Below are 13,674 nucleotides of genomic sequence, written 5' to 3' on the forward strand. Positions count from 1 at the left end.
TCAAGCGCTAACTTGTAAAGAATAATAAAAAATAAACGAAATTTTTATAAATTTCTGTGAAAAAGTTGATTTATTGGATTTGTTTTTTCATCTTGGGTAGGTATTTCAATAATTCCAAAACTGCCCAAGTGGTTCCAAAACTTACCCCAAGTCTTACAATTTTCTGTGCCAAGTGGATATATTTTATTAATAAGGCATTACAAATCCTGGGAAAGTAGACAAAAGTACATGACCTTTTTTATATAAAAAAACCAAAGTTTTATCAAAATCACAGTTTCAACATATTTTGCTAAAAAACCAATGCTAAAAAGTCAAGTTTTAATGGAAATTTATTGCATTTTTTTTACAGAAATCAAGCGATTTTAATATCATTCAATTGCGTCACGGGTTGATTGAATGAATGAACGATTCGTTTCGTTTCACGTTCATACCGTTTTAGACGTTTCTTTAAAGATTATTACAGTTTTTTTTGTTATTAAAAAAGTCGTTATTTTGTACTATACGTGAATTTTAACAATAGACTATGTATCTGCATTACAACTGGGCCTAGAAAAATTTCAGGATATGACCTCTGCCTCTGATTCCGCAGGGCGTGGGTTCGAAACCGGTCCGGGGCATGCTCCTCCAACTTTTCAGTTTCAGTGTGCATTATAAGAAATTAAATATCACGTGTCTCAAACTTTGAAGGAAAACATCGTGAGGAAACCTGCATACCAGAGAATTTTCCTATATCTCTGCGTGTGTGAAGTCTGCCAATTCGCATTGGGCTAGCGTGGTGGACTATTGGCCTAACCCAACTCATTCTAAGAGGAGAATTGAGCTCAGCATTGAACCGAGTCTCATTTATGGGTTGATAACGAATAATGCTAAGCACCGTCATGGATCCATGTAGATCCCATTTGTTAGGAATATTTCGAAATAAATTAAGTAGTTAGTAGCCTTTTTAACCGACTTCAAAAAAAGAGGAGGCTCAATTCGTCTGTATGTTTTTTTTTTTACTATTCCAAACCACGATCTATCTCAATACCAAATCTCATCCAGATAAGTGCACCCTACTGATTATTATTAGTTAAATAATAAATTACACTTAAAAACACGTACTGTTCACGTAGCAGTTTTATTTATATTATTTGATTATTTGACAACCTAGGATTCTACGCAGAATTTGTTTAAAAAATAAAAGCTGAATGTTTTCTAGCCCAATCTAGGGCTTGAACCTAGGACTTCTTAAAACGAAGTCGCATATTTTACACACCATTAACCTATGGATAATGTAGGTAATTTGTTTATACACTCATTAGTTTCTCCAAGTAAATAACAACCATTACAAAAAAAGATTACTTTCTAGAATGTTCTAACATCTGTTAACAAAAAATATCACAAGCAGGATAGCAAACATGGCCGTAATAAATTCAGATTTCCATGTTAAGAGCGGAGGAAATTGTTTAATTGCGCCGGCCTCGAACCCACTGACCGCGATTGGACCGCTACGCCGTCTCATTGCTTATTGAGTCAACTATAACGGGTAAACGATGACTTGAGCTTTTAAGTCTAACGCCTATTAAGTTATGACAGCCTGGTACTTTGATCTGATAGATAAATAATTAAAGTTGTCTGTTTATTTGTTTGTTACTGCTAAACTCGTCACATTTCAATAACTGACAGCATCGCAGCTTTTATTTGTACCATACCCATATTCGGCTCACTGTTGAGCACGAGTCACCTCTCAGAATGAGAGGGTTATGCCTTAGTCCACCACGCTGGCCAAATGCGGATTGCCAAACTTTACACACGTAGAGAATTAAAAATATTCTCAGGTATGCAGGTTTCATCACGATGTTTTTCCTTCACCGTTTGAGACGTGATATTTAATTTCTTAAAATGCACATAACTGAAAAGTTGGCGGTGCATGTCCCTGACCGGATTTGAACCCACACCCTCCAGAATCGGAGGCAGAGGTCATATCCACAAGGCTATCACGTATGTTATGTCAATACTAATAATGTAATGTATGTTATGTACTAATGTAATATTTGTAGCATGAGCTTACAAAATCTCAATTTTTTTTAAATTAGAAAGATCACATTACGTGCAATATATCAGACTCTCTTTCTGTAAGGCGTTCGATAAGGCGATGTCTAACTTCGAAAAATTTAAATGGATTTTCCAACCAGTTGGCAACCCTAACTAACATTTCTATCTAATAGTGAAAGTCGTTAAAAGTAAAATTTCAAACTGGCACATCTATGAATAATAGGTACACACTCAATGGCACTTCATCAAAAATAGATAGTACTGTACGTTATCAAAATGATCCCGAAAAGATAAGGCGCGAAAACAAAACACCGGTAAAAGAAAAAAAAAGTTGCCCTACCATCTTTGGGGTCCCACCTTCACAATACATCGCCTTTCTCTTTCACACGTAAACATATTACATGGTGTTGAAAAAGGATGGTAAATACATCGCAAATGTCACGGTGTCCCCAGGTGAGTCCCATACAATTTTTATTCGAACGCAAACCTTGCGCGGGAAAGCACGTGCTACGTTCCGTTTTTCCGAACTTTTTCGAAAATTTCGCAAGTTATTTCGCGTTTTTGGATTAACAAAGTTTTACTTTCTTTTTGGATTCCGAGTGAAATGTGGCTGTTTTCCGTGGATTTTACGTGTGATATGAAACTTTTGTGTTGTGTATGAGGAATATAATACATCTCGAAGGGATCTTTTGTGCCGGTGAGTGTGACAGTTTGTAAATCTTACCGCCTTTTGAATTGGAAACGCATCCCTTTGGGAATGTGGACAGTACCAAAGACACGTTTCATTTGATTTCCGATGGATATAATAATTTGGTTAGGCTGTATGGCTTTTGATCTTTGCCTTTGAGAAAAAAAGCTCTTTCAGATAGTCGTTAAAAAAAGTTTTCTGCAGCTCTATAATTTATTCTCTCTAATGATAAAGACGCATAAATAAATATTAAATAACTAAGATCTAGGGTTCTATCGCCCATTGGACTTTTGCAGTACCCAATCCAAGAACAATTTAATTTACTAGGAAAAAAGAAAAAAGAAATACTTATTTTCTTGAAAAAATTTAAAAGAGGTTTTATAACGTAGTACTTTTAAAGTTCTCCTTATTGATAAAGATAATGCGAAAATAATCCAATAGATAGAAATGAGTTTGAACCTAGCATTTTCAAGGCAAAAGACGTCGCCCTGATAATTAACTAAAGTTCATAGATATTAAAACAGCATTACGTCAGTCTTCAAACCACCTTATCTGCATTCAATTCGGAGGTTCGAATCTGGTACTCTGGTCATTTTAAGAAATTAAATATCACGTGTCTTAAACGTTGAAGAAAAAACATCGTGAGAAAACCTGATAATTTTCTCAATTGGGCATTGTGCCAGCATGGTGGACTAGCTCCTCTCATTATGAAAGGAGACTCGTGCTCGACAGTCAGCTGAATATGAGTTGTTAATGATGATGATGTCTAGGGCTAGCAGGCTAATTCACTAACATTGACGTACAAGTATGTTACTTGACATATTACTTATAGGTACGAAATTGAGATTCTATGTAACAAATGTCATTTGATGCCTATTGACAACCCTTCGTGGATATCATTAAACAGGTAGATGACATTTCTCAGTTGATTTGAAGTTGAGTGAACAGGCCAGCAGGCCACCCTTCAAATAGGAAAGGTGAATTTAGACACCTAACTTCCTTAATTTTGACTGAGAATTTTTACCGAAAATTTCTTGGAAGAAATAAAAGCTCTATTTAGGACTCGAACCCAGGAACTCGCGATCCGAAGCCATTTGGGCTAACCATTGGACCGACAAGGTCTAGGTCTAGCTGAGGAGGCTTCGGCTGTGGATAGTTACCGCTAAACGCTTTAGCATTCCGGTACGATGTCGTGTAGAAACCGAAAGGGGTGTGGATTTTCATCGTACTTACAAGATAGCCCGTTTCCATCCTAGATCGCATCATAGATACAATCGGGTTAAATTGTAGTCAAGACCTAACATAAAATGAATTAAAGAAAGGTAGTTACCAGTTACCAGATATAGATATAGATATAATAATATGTAAGTAAAGATCTTTTTAGACACAAAGATGTAAAATTTTCTTTAAGCATTTTACAAAAATACATCGGTTACCTACATAAACCAACTTGTCCGTTGGATTCTTGCTATTACTAAACACGTTGTCGACGCAGAAAAAACTTGTCGCGTTTGGCGCACAAGGCCTTAATTAAAAAAAATAAAAACTCTACAGGTATAGAATATCATTCATCATTATGATTACCATCATCATCATCATTATATCAGCAAATGGACGTCCACTGCAGGACAACAGGCCTTTTGTAGGGACTTCCAAACATCACGATACTGACCCGCCTGCAACCAACGATTCCCTGCGACTCGCTTGATGTCGTCGCTCCACCTGGTGGGCGGTCGACTAACACTGCGTTTCCTAGTCCGCACTAGATTCCAGCACCTTAGTACCCCATCGTCTACCGGCTCTTCGAACTATGTGCCCCGCCCATTGCCACTTCAGCTTTGCGACTCGCTGAGCTATGCCGATTTGGTTCTTCTGCGGATTTTCTCATTTCTGATTCGATTCATTGCCCGCTGTGTGACTCTGAACTTTCTTATGAAGCCTATAGTTAGAAACCAAGTCTCGGAACCATAGGTCTTCACTGGCAACACGCACTGTACGAAAACTTTTGCCTTCGGGCACTAAGGAATTTCGGATGTAAAGATATCGCGAAGTTTCCCGAATTGCGGCCCAGCCGAGTTGGATTTGGCGGTTCACCTCTTTCTCGAAATTGGACCTACGTAATTGGATACCTCCAGTTAGGTAGGATCATTATTTTTGAGTTTTAAGAACTCTGTGGGCTATTTCATTTATTTAAGTCCGATATTTGTACAGGATGGTGTCAGGTAGAGATTCCACGCTGAGTTATCTGATTTAGCTAAAAGCATTGTTAAAAAAATTGAATAATTTAAAAAAGGAACATCAAAAGGGTTTTAAACTATCGACATTACAAAATCTAAAAACCGATAGTCATTTAACGATCTACCTGGTCCGGGAGATGCCACATATCAAGATCAGTGTGGAACTTTTACCCATGTCCATAGATTAATCAATAATAGACAGATTAATCAATATAAATGGTATATCATGGCCATGTTAAAAAAACTACAATTAGAAAAACGTTAATTATTAATTGTCTATACAAAATACGCAGTGGACGTGATAGCCCAGTGGATATGACCTCTGCCTCCGATTCCGGAGGATGTGGGTTCGAATCCGGTCCGGGGCATGCACCTCCAACTTTTCAGTTATGTGCATTTTAAGAAATTAAATATCACGTGTCTCAATCGGTGAAGGAAAACATCGTGAGGAAACCTGCATACCAGAGAATTATCTTAATTCTCTGCGTGTGTTAAGTCTGCCAATCCGCATTGGGCCAGCGTAGTAGACTATTGGCCTAACCCCTCTCATTCTGAGAGGAGACTCGAGCTCAGCAGTGAGCCGAATATGGGTTGATGACGACGACGACGACAAAATACGCGAGGCCGGATCACTATAAGGTGCGAGGTATAATAAGTGAAGTTATAAAACACCTAAAATAGACTAAATTAAATATATTGATTATAAAAATCGGACACGTGCAAGTTGAGTATTTACTTAAACCTCAATTAAGAAAATTCTCAGTTATGCCGGATTTCTCACGATGATTTTCCCGCTTGAGACGCGTGATATTACGTAACTGAAAAGTTGAAGGTGCATACCAAAGATTTGAACCTACACCCTCCGGAATCGGAGGCAGAGGTCATATCCACTGTGCTATAACGGCTCTCTTTCATTCAAGCTCTAGTTTCTACTATAATACCTAAAATAAAAAAATGAAAAAATGTAATTTCGCAAATTCCTCTGACCCTCCAAATCCGTACCAAAAGTCAATTGAAGTCAAGAATAAAAAAAAAATTATAAGAGCCCTAACACACTCGTAACGAGCTCACAATAAAAACAAAGGATCATAACAACCACTTCTCACGCACTTAAAATATATCAAGCTCACCTTCAAGGGTCAGTAATGCCTTTAATTAATGTAAGAGAGATAGCCATATACCTAGCCAATGGGAGTGAATGAGAGGTCAGAGTAAATAGATTGTAATAAGGCACCCTTGCAGTTCAGCGGAGCGTGCGGATTTTTTGCACGGTACGAACTCAGCTTTATTTTTTTCATCCTGTGAGAATTCCGCTTTACACTCCGGTGAGTTTGAGTTAGATGGTTTTTAGTTAATTAAAAAATATTAATTCCTAATTCAGACTGGAATCAAACTTAGGAATTTTAAACCTCCAATAACGGTAAACCTGTTGAAAAAAGAAAAAAAGCGCATATTTCAAAAATAAAAATTGTCATTCCAAAGTACATTTCATGACATGTAACATCAAATGACATGTCACGGTTTATTAATTTTAACGATAAACGTACATAAAAAAACACGCAACAAGCCGAACGTAAAATCTGCTCCTTTTTGGAAGTCGGTTAAAAATAAGCATTTAATTTTTTTCGACTTTTCGTAACTATAACCTTTTGACCATAATAGTACTTACCATAGAGACGAATCGTTGTCGATAAACAAAAGATGACGAGGGAATAAAATTAAAAAAGAAATTGTTTGCACTAAGATTTCCTAAGCTCTTTAATTCAATCGAAAACATTTCTTATTTACAATACAAATAAAGATTAAAATAGCTTGGAGTCAAAGCCGCACCCGCCATCCCTTACTTCCTCATAAACGTTAACCAAACTATAAAAATGTATTAAAACCCCATTGTCATTATAATTTATCTGTTTAGATTCGTTCAAGGAGCATGCATTTAATTATGAAGTCATGGGGTTGGAATCTTCCTAAAAATAAACTTGTTTGGGAATGCATTAGCAATTTGTTTATTGTAATTAACTAATTTAATAAATTAACGGCAGTAGTACAAACAAACTGATTTTATTTTTTAAAAGTTCTTGTCATTTAGGCTGACTTTTCGACAACAGTTCAATGAATGGCAATCGAACCCACGATCTCTTGGTGCTAAGACACTTAACCATGAAACTATTGATGCTTCGTTTTAAATAAATTACTTCTTGCAAAACTCAGTATGTCTGTAAGAATCGCCTCATCAAAATCTATAGGAAAAGGAGATTTTTATAATCAGTTAATTTTGAAGTTGGGTTTGAACACTGCGGTGTTTGGTGCGGGGTCGCCATTCCAACACCTTGGGACCATCTTGGACCTAATCCATCAACTCTTCGAACAATATGTGCCCACCGATCGCTACTTCATCTCCATATTTAACAGAGCTATCTCAGAATTCTTATTCTTCTGCAGATCTCCTCGTTCTTAATTCGAAACTCCAAGCATAGCTCTCTCCCTCACCTGCTGAATGATTCTGAACCTTCTAATGGGTCTCATAGTTAGTGATCAAGTATATTTAGTAGTGTATTTAAATACACTTCACAAATATGAAACCAAACAACACCATTCAACAGCAGATCTCTATATCTTTCGGTAAATGTTCTTTATATACCTTGTTAGTATAAATCCTCATAGATACAAGTATATACCTAGTTATGTATAAGAAAACTGTGCGGCTCAATTTCAGCTGGAATTCGGGTCGACAAAATAACTAGACGCAGTAGATCATAACAACGATCGTTATCAATTAATTAAGTTCCTTGGGCGATCACCCCTGCGCAGTTTGTAACTTAACGAGAATACGCACCCCCTACCTGAGGGAAGCACTTTCAGATGTTTCGACAAAGTAGCAGACCAGTCGGTCCAAAAATATTATGGTGTCTAATATTGCAAATTAATCATTATTATCAATATATTTGAAGTCATTTCGCAATTTATCTTTTGTTTAATTGGTCAGTAAGAGCTGTTTTATAAGAAAATATGACAAATGTGTGCATGCATATTTTTCAATACACATTCGACATAATATTCTTAATGTAATACATACTTTATGAAACATAATACTGAAACAACAGTAAAAGATGATGTCTCTACAATATTAATTTACAAACTTAGCAATATTTTTCTGTATATTTTTATCACAGCGGAGGTAACACTAACATCCTGCAATAAATATTTCAACCTTGTCTATAACTCTACGTAACAGTAAGTTAAGAGATGGTATTACATCCTGCTACAAACATCGCCAACCTTGACGTCTTTATAATACCTTTGTTTTTAAACATCCCTATATGTGAAGAAATAAATCTTTTATACGTTATATGGCAAAACGTTAGCTAAATAACTTTAAATATAGAAGGTGATCTGATGATGATAGAGTCTACTCTGTTTCCGAGACCACAGAATATTACTTAAATCGCCATGTCTACTCCTTTTTTGGACGTGTTACTTAATGGTTTTTAGGTACAGTTAGTTAATTCTTTATCGCGGAGGCGCTTCCGCGGGCAGGCGGGGTCGTGAGAAAGGATATTTTTATGAACACAGTAATTAAGCCGGCTTTAGTGGCTCTAAAATTGTGTCTTAATTAATTAATGACGTCATATTTTCTTTTAAATACCTTTATCATCATTCTGAGTTCATTTCGTATACAAATGGGGACTATTGTTTTAGTAAGCGTTTCAATTTCTATTTATTACTACTTACTTGCTGCAGAAAATATCGATCAGTTCGCTTTATATTCACAGTTTTACCATTTACCTTATTACTAGTAACACAATTGTGAAACTAGAAGTAAATTGCGATTTTTATTTTTACGAATAGGTACACATTTTGTTGCATTTGATAGAGCTAACTAAACTTCAATGTCTATTACAAAACAAGATTTAATAAATAGTTTTTTCATTGAAAATATGCTACGAATAATTAACTTAATATAACTCGACGTATCTACATTTACTAATTATTTCTGAATGAGTTTCAGATTGTTAGTTTCTCAATCAGACAAAAAATGGCTGATGTAAGTAGGTACGTACTATTCGTACGTTCGTAGAATATTTATAAGTACAAAAAATATTCTCCAATATTCACTCATAATGAGTCCTCAGGGTAGGCATAGCAATAATGTATCTATAAATAGCAGGCCATTGCAATGAATTTCACGCGGAAAAAGTCACGTAAAAGTCGCTAGTTATATAAAAGACAGAAATAATAACTGTACTACTTATTATTGTCCACAAAATTAGTGTAACTTGTTAGTCAGAATGCGGTAAGGTCCTGGGAACGGGTCCCCTAATCCCTAAAACCCGGAGGTCAGGAGGCCAAGCAGGGTGATTTATACCCAAAACACCTGGATACATCCTTGACAACCACCAAGACTTACTCCTTAAGTGTATACCCATAAGAACCATATTGGAACTACACTTTTAAGCACCCTGAAAATGTAAAAATAACCTTAAATTGTAATGCATAAAGTTTAAAATCCAATAAGTGGGCAACTATTTTACATTGCAAAGAATAAAGATATATAATAATTGAGGGATATTCTATTTGTATAGCGATAAGTCAGAATTTATGTCTGCCTGTAATGAAGTTGAATTCTGTATTTGCTATCGAATAAATCTACATTTGTAGTTATAAATTGTTTGAGATAGTTATAAGCTTTGAGTTTATAGACTTTATTATTGACTTGAGAGCCGTGATAGCCCAGTGGATATGACCTCTGCCTCCGATTCCGGAGGGCGTGGGTTCGAAACCGGTCCGGGGCATGCACCTCCAGCTTTTCAGTTGTGTGCATTTTAAGAAATTAAATATCACGTGTCTCAAACGGTGAAGGAAAAACATCGCGAGGAAACCTGAACACCAGAGAATTTTCTTAATTCTCTGCGTGTGAAGTCCGCCAATCCGCATTGGGCCAGCGTGGTGGACTAATGGCCTAACCCCTTTCATTCTGAGAGGAGACTCGAGCTCAGCAGTGAGCCGAATATGGGTTGATAATGATGATGATGATTATTGACTTGTGTATGTCACTTTGTTTAAAGTAAAATTGGATTTGTACTTGCTTTTTAAACTACTAATATTATAAAAAGGTAAACTGGTGGTAATCTCTGGATCTAGCGAACCGATTTTGAAAACTCTCTTACCATTTACAAAGGCACGTTATTTGTAAGTATCATAGGAAACGGGAACTACACGGGTGAAACCGGGCGGCGTCAGCTAGTGTATATTAGGTAGTTTTAGTTCCCTTAGGAACATGATAAGTATTTTTAACTACGGGTTTTAATTTGTAAAAAAAGTAGCTATTGTAATGGTTTAAATAGTTTTTCCAAGCTTTTAATCGGAACAAGTTTTTTTATTATCACTATGCTATTGTAGAAAGTTTTATTTAATGATAAAAAATCAAAATTCATTTATTTCAAGTATGTTCAGTTTACAAACACTTTTGATACGTCAGTTGACTATTTGTAAAGATTCTACCACCGGTTCGGAATGCTAGTTCTGCTGATAAGAAACCGGCAAGAAACTCGACAGTTGCTCTTTTAAAAAAAAATCATACAAATGAAAAAATTTACCACCCTCTATTTCAATATTACTTAAAATAAAAAATATTTTAAATTTGATTTGGTGGTCTTGAATCTTGATTTACATATGAAATCTTATTGAAAACACACATCTACTCGCACGAGAAGAAATGGCCTAAGAACCAAATTTTCTGTGTTTCTGATAGCCTGGGTACTGTGACAGTACACAGAGAAAAACAACCTTATAAATAAAAAGTGAAAAATAGCCAAGTCATTAGTAAACTTGCTCCTTTAGAAAGCTTATTAGAACTATTTTAAAGTTAACAATAGTTTTTTTTGCAACTCAAAATTCTTAGTTTAGTCATGGCTTCGACTTTTTAAATAAAAGAAACTCAAAAATAGCAGAGTCATAAGAAAACTAGTTCCTTTAAAAAGCCTATATAAACTATTTTAAACTTTACAATAGTTTTTTTTTTTGCAAATCAAAAGTCTTACAGTTAGAGGGCTAAGTTTGACAAAAGGATATCGTCTATCAGAGGGGAGTACTACAATACTTACGCAGAGTCCGAGGTTCGATTTCTTGAAAAAAAAAAGTTCGCGATTACAATGAATGACTTTATCGCAGTTACAGTTATAAAAGGTTTTTATTACCGCAAGTGGTTGTTTAACGGGTTTATTATTAAGTTTTATGTGTCTATCATTATCTTCGGTACTTGAGTGGATTTTTAATTACTTACTCGATGTGTCACTGTCATTTTATGGTTCCGCAGTCAATAATACCTCGTTGGTTCAGTGGTTTTGGATCCGGATCAAGAGGTCCTGGGTTTCACTCTAAATAAATACATTTCTTTTTGGATTTGTTTTTAACGGCCTCCGTGGCGCAGTGGTATGCGCGGTGAATTTACAAGATTGTGGTCCAGGGTTCGATCCTGGGTGGGCCGATTGAGGTTTTCTTAATTGGTCCAGGTCTGGCTGGTGGGAGGTCTTCCGGTAAAGACGTACTGCCAAGCGATTAAGCGTTCCGGTACGATGTCGTGTAGAAACCGAAAGGAGTGATGATTTTGCGCTACCGCTTCGATCTTAGATTGCATCATCACTTACCATCAGGTGGGATTGTGGTCAGGGGCTGACTTGTAAATAATAAATATTATTTGGTTCGTTGGCTTTTTTTGACTTTCATCCAATCACGTTGTTGTTCTATTTCAACCATGTTAAAGGTGGTAGTGTGATATAAGATATACATAGACTATGGGATAATGATAAGCTAGTGATTCTCGTAAATGAAATTCGTATTCTCGTATTTCCGATCGGTCTGTGAGCTCACCGGGTCAGCCTGAAAATCAGCACTACAGCCCTCAACTGTAGTATCGAGTTGAGAGAGAGAGCAGAGCCCCATTCAGCTGAATCTCTTTATTATATTACTAGTAAACACCGCGCGGTTTCACCCGCGTGGTTCCCTTTTCCGTAGAAATACGGGGATAAAATACCAGTTACGGACCAGTAGTTCCTGAAATTAGCGCGTTCAATCAAACAAACAAACAAACTCTTCAGCTTTATAATATTAATATAGATATTAAGTACAGAGAGAGTAACTTTGTAATTTAAGTAGGTATCTTTATGCACCTTGTAAGCTCTGTAAGTGTTAGTTTGTAATTTCTTCTTGATTTTTAATTTGTTTTTTTAGTTGAATAAAGGATTTATTATTATTATTACACTACATTTTATCGACAGTACCTTATATCTAAACAAATGTACATTTTTCTAACAATACGTAGGTATTACTTGCGCGGGTGTTAACCTGCGTTTTCCCACATTATCTTTAATTCAATCGAGTTCAAAAACCTCGTTGTCCACATGTTATTTAAAACATGCAACCAATAAAAAACATTATAAATATACATAATACATTGTATACCTTAATCCTATTAATCCTAATACATATTATGAATGCTAATGTGCAGGGGCGTATCTAGGATTATTAAACCCACCTTTGGCTGGTGGGAGGCTTCGGCCGTGGCTAGTTACCACCCTACCGGCAAAGACGTACCGCCAAGCGATTTAGCGTTCCGATACGATGCCGTGTAGAAACCGAAAGGGGTGTGGATTTTCATCCTCTTCCTAACAAGTTAGCCCGCTTCCATTTTAGACTGCATCATCACTTACCATCAGGTGAGATTGTAGTCAAGGGCTAATTTGTAAAGAATAAAAAACAAAAACAACCTCAAGGGACCAGCCAGTTACATATCGCTGAACAAAGTTGACACTCATTATAAAAAATATCGTTTACAATGTTTGTGGACGCTGGCCTGTGAAACGGCTGATTTTATTGATTATTCTTTGTATATTTTGTATTTTGGCGTCCATCATAGAATTTTAAATCGGTAGCCCAGTTCTAGAGTAGGCACTGGACCATTCTAGGGAGGGCCCGGCTCACCCGGCCCTCCCGCTATATACGCCTATGATAATGTGTGTTTTAGATTAGAAATACATAACTTTTAGAAGCGATCAAATGCTATCTAATAGCCACAGACTAAAAATTTATATATTTTGATCATAGAATAAAGAATGTCCAGAATGAGTTACAAGCAGCGTGGTGAAGCCGGTGAAACCCATGAAAAACCCAAACGTCACGTATCTCCTTGACATCCGCATGTAGGAACTGGTGGTAGAATCTTTACAAATAGTCGACTGACGTGTCAAAAGTGCTTGTAAACTGAGCCTACTTGAAATAAATAATTTTTGAATTTTATTAAATACAATCTCAATAATAATTAGATTTTTTTGATGAGAAGTTTTTATAATTAATATAAACAAAAAAAATGTGGCTTAGTTTTATAACTTAATTCAATAATTTTATAACCCTGGTTGAGTTTGTTGTAGGCTCTTCTTAGACCCACGTTTAAAACCTTCGTAAATTTAATTTCAAGATTTTGACTAATTAGGTACCTGACTAATTAGGGACTAAACTAACTAATTTAAGTAAATGAATTTTGGCTTTATTGACAGCTCGTTTTATGGAATGGGATTTAAAAAATTCAAAATTCATTTATTTCAAGTAGACTCAGTTTACAAGCACTTTTGACACGTCAGTTGACTATTTGTAAAGATTCTACCACCGGTTCGAAAGGCAGGTTCTGCTGGGAAGAAATCGGCAAGAAACTCCACAGTT

General features: G+C 36.0%; 1 protein-coding gene across 1 annotated transcript in view; it reads left to right on the forward strand.

Moving 5' to 3' along the window:
• Window positions 1–2,520: 2,520 nt before the first annotated feature.
• LOC112053688 (uncharacterized) overlaps window positions 2,521–13,674 on the forward strand; it is a 73,557-nt gene continuing 62,403 nt past the window's right edge. The window contains exon 1 of the mRNA XM_052881313.1: window positions 2,521–2,731. The gene's annotated coding sequence lies outside the window, so the exon portion shown is untranslated. The remainder of the gene's footprint in view (window positions 2,732–13,674) is intronic.

The sequence above is a fragment of the Bicyclus anynana genome, chromosome 4 (genome assembly GCF_947172395.1).
Source record: "Bicyclus anynana chromosome 4, ilBicAnyn1.1, whole genome shotgun sequence".
Lineage (NCBI taxonomy): Eukaryota > Metazoa > Arthropoda > Insecta > Lepidoptera > Nymphalidae > Bicyclus > Bicyclus anynana.